A 4279-nucleotide genomic window follows, 5' to 3' on the forward strand; every position below is an offset into this window, starting at 1 on the left:
CATCAACAAGCTACTAAAATGAGGAAACTGAAATCTCCAGATTTATCACAGAGGCTACTAACATATGCAAACAAACTATGGAAAGAATGAATTTCCTTGTTAATGAATTATTAGTAAGAAGAGAACAGAGTGGTGAAATGATATTGTTCAAAACATTATTCCTCCTTTCAGGGACAGTTAGAGACTAAGGACATCTATACATGTGCTCCAGGGTGGAGGGGATGCTTTAATTAGAGAGGTTTTGAGAACCACTCTAATTAAAGTACCCAGTGTCATCTGTAGTCAGTGTCCTGCATTTAAAAATGGTGGTGGAGGGGCTTTACTTAAAGCTCATTCTATAAGCAGTAAAGCACCTCCATCACCATTTTGAAATGCAGAGATGCTGAATATATGTGATGCAAAAGGTGCTGGAGTGTGCTAATTAGCACGCTCCAGCAGACTCTTAACAGACTCGATTAATTGAGTTTGCTCCAACATATGCTAATCAGCATCCATCAGAGCAGAGCTCCATCATCACATGTATTGGTGCCCTAAGAGTAAAATTGCACCTTACAATTAGATAATGTTAAGAGTACTTAAAAATTCAATTTAAGTTAAGGCTCATTAACAAGTGCTAAATGCCCTTTAGTCTTCTTAAAATTTCACCACTTTGGGTGGGGATTATTTTTGAGCTGTGCTACCTAGCTGGCATTAAATTAACTTCTGGGTGTTCACCTAAGATAAAAACACCTATTTGCATCCCAGGATGCACTACTCCCAAGTGGACTATTTATCATCCAGGACTCTACAGCCCTGGATTGTTGAATGGGAACAGCCAAGCAACAAATAGGAAGGGGATGCAGTGAGAGGCGAAGGAGAAGAAAGGATTGTGGAGGGGGTAGAAGGAGCAGAGGAAGAAGATCGTGGGGATGGAGTGAGGAGGGGTTAGGTTGGAGGAGGGAGGAGGGAGGGGGAGGAAAAGTGGGTAGTTGGATGGGTGGGTGGGAAGCTCCTGGGCTGCTGCCCCCCTCTGTCCCACAAATTGCTCCCACCCCTGCCACTCTAATTGTCCCCTCTGCCCCCTGTCAGCTGCTCCAACCCAAGATCACTGCTCTGCCACCCAGGTGTCTGGCAGGGGTGCTAGTGGGAGGGTTTCCCCTCCCTCCCTGTTCTTGGGATCCCTGCAAACCACTCTACCCCTGCATGCCCAGATCCAGCCTTCACCAGGACCCACAATTGAAATAGGGCAGAGGAAAGGGGAGGGGCAAGGAGCTGCCAGGAATCTGCAGGGTCTGATGGGGGCTGGCTCTGGGTGCACAAGGGTGGCACAGGCTGTTGGGACCCTGGGAGCAGGCAGGGAGTTGGGGACACCCCCAACCTCTGTTGCTGCTACTGCTGCTTTTGGGCTGATTGGGGTGGCAGGGCAGCATTCTGTGGGTTGAGGTACTTATCACAGGATGGAGGAAGGGCCCAGGACTGATGGGGCACAGCACAGTGATTTGGGGGACAGAGGAGTGATCCATTGGGAGGACATTTCCCCCACTCCTCCCTGGCCTGTATGGTAGCTAGAGAGCTACCATACAGCATGGAGCTGACTTGAAGCCCCTAGCCATACCCCTGCTCATCATCAGCCCTCTAGTGCCAGGTCTGAGCAGTGTACATTAGAAAGGGTATTAACCCTAAACATGTGACTGATCACTAGCAGTAATTAACTTTAACATAGAGTGACATTCCTTAGAATTACCGTTGCTAATTCTAACTCTAGTTTTATATGTCACCCTAAGAAAACAAAAGTGGAGGTTCTGGAACAAACTCAGTAACATAGCAATAATTTACCAGGAGCAAAATGGCTAAGTTGTTCAGAAAACATATCATGTCTGATTAAAACTAGTATACTAGCCAGTGTAACAAAGGTAGTAACAGGGATCGTTGGAAAATTGGAAGTGTCTTCAACTCCAGTGCAAGAAGAAATCTCCAAGGAGGAAACATTTTCCTTCCAAATTAGTTGTAAGCATTTGTTCATACCTTTGCATAAGAAGGGAGAAGGAATTATGAATTATATGTGAAATATAATTAAGGATCTTTTGTTTAGCACCAGGAAAGTTGGTTGAAATAGTAATCAGTAATAGTTTTCGTAGATTACCAAAATGAACATTCTAAAATAGAACAACCTGGTCTAGCTTCCGTATGGAAAAATCATGCAACTCTTATCTGCTAGTGCTCTTTGAGCATTGCCACAAAATGAAAAATTAAGGAAGACCACTTAATATAATTTCAAAATGCTTTTGATCAAGCCAGGCCAAGATGGTTATTGAGCTAATTATGTGCCAGCAAATATCATGATAGGTAAAGTGTCATCATGAATTAGAAATTAGTTAAGCTGTAGAAAACTAAGTACGTGTGCCACATTTTCATCTTGACTAAAAGTTATAAATATTCACATTTCAGGCATTTATAGATAGAAACCAGATATCTGCTAACAGACATAACTTAGACTGTTACTTTGTGTTGCTAAATGCACCGAATATGCATTGCTCAGGTAATAATGTAGTTTGGCCTATATTCAATGAGGTTCCATCCATAGGCAATGTGTAGGAAGGCCATGGGGGGGGGCATGTGCCCCCTGCTGAGATTGGCCCTCACCAGCCAGGGAGTGGGGTATGATGGCCGGTACCCTCTGTGAGATTGGGGGAGTGCTGAGAGAACAGCTAGTGGCACTTCTGGGTTTGCTGCCAGCACTTCCAGTTTTGCCACTGGTATTTCTGCTGGCAGCGGTGATCAGCTGCTGGGGGACCCCCAGCCTCCCCCAGTCAGCATCAACTACTGGTAACCCACCAGTATCAGGAGGCACCAGTCACCCATGGTTCCATCTATTTGAAAAATCATCCATTCAGTATGGACTAAATGGTGATGTTTAAACCACACCCTTGCACAGAGCACAACACAGAGCTGCAAAGCATATTACTACTCATCCAATAACCTGGAAGTATTTCTAAACTAGGGGCTGCTAATCTACATCCCACAGGCTGGAGAGAGTCTATCTAGCCCATGAAGCCAGAGCTTCTGTGGCATTCATTGGCAGGCGCTCCTGTGGCATTTCAGCTACAGGGGTCTTCACCCATCAGCAGCCACAGTACAGAGGAACAACATCCTCCTAACGGCAGCAGGAAGAGGTGGCAGTGGTAGTGGCGGCTAGGTCAAAAGGGTTAGCACAGCTTGGACCAAGCTGCATTATTCTAGCCAACTGCTCCTAAAATATTGCTGACATCTGATCTATACAGTAATAGGTCTATGAAGGTTTGCTCTCAATCATCATACTATCTGAACACCTCTGAATTTTTAATGTATTTGTCCTCATAGTAGCCCTATGGGGTACAGAAATGCTATCATCTCCATTTTACAAATGGGAAGCAGAAGCACAAAGTCAGCAACAGAGATCTGTAGCATAACTGGGGACAGAGAGAGGGTGAGTGGGGCACCCCAGGTGCTGACTTAGAGGGGTACCATAATCCCCTCAACCCCCAGGAATCTTTGCTCAGCTACATCCCTGGGGCAGCCCATAGAGGCAGGCTCTGTGTACACCAGCTGCAAGAATCCTGTGGCACAGGGTCTCTAGGGGCTGCCCTGACAACCTGTTCTTGCCCAGTAGCATATCTAGGGCAGGTGGGGAACAGAGCTGTGTCTTGAATGGAAAAAAAAATTGGGGGTGCGCCCTTCTGCTCCCCCTCCCTCATAGAGGGTCTAGGACTAGAGGACTGCCTAGTAGAGCTGTGCAAAGCTTTGGGTGGTGATTCAATTTGGAGGAGATTCAGCCTGATTTGGTTGCTGAATCTCTGAATACAAATTGATAGGACCAATTTAAAGGTCCAAATCAATTCACAGCTCTCCATAGTTTCATAGTTTCATAGTAGCTAGGGTCAGGAGGGACCTGAACAGATCATCTAGCCTCACCCCCTGCCACAGGCAGGAATGAATGCTGGGTTCACAAGACCCCAGACAGGTGATCGTCCAACCTCCTCTTGAATTTGCCCAAGGTAGGGGCGAGGACCACCTCCCTGGGAAGTTGGTTCCAGATTTTGGCCACCCTAACTGTAAAATATTGCCTTCTGATCTCTAACCTAAACCTATTCTCCATCAGCTTATTACCATTGTTCCTTGTCACCCCAGGTGGTGCTGGGGAAAAAAGGGCTCTGCCTATTTGCTGTTGATCCCCCCTGATGAGCTTGTAGGCAGCCACCAGGTCCCCCCTCAGCCTCCTCTTGCTGAGGCTGAACAGGTTCAGGTCCTTCAGTCTCTCCTC

This window comes from Alligator sinensis, unplaced genomic scaffold, assembly GCF_000455745.1.
Source record: "Alligator sinensis unplaced genomic scaffold, ASM45574v1 scaffold126_1, whole genome shotgun sequence".
In the NCBI taxonomy this organism is placed as follows: Eukaryota; Metazoa; Chordata; order Crocodylia; family Alligatoridae; genus Alligator; species Alligator sinensis.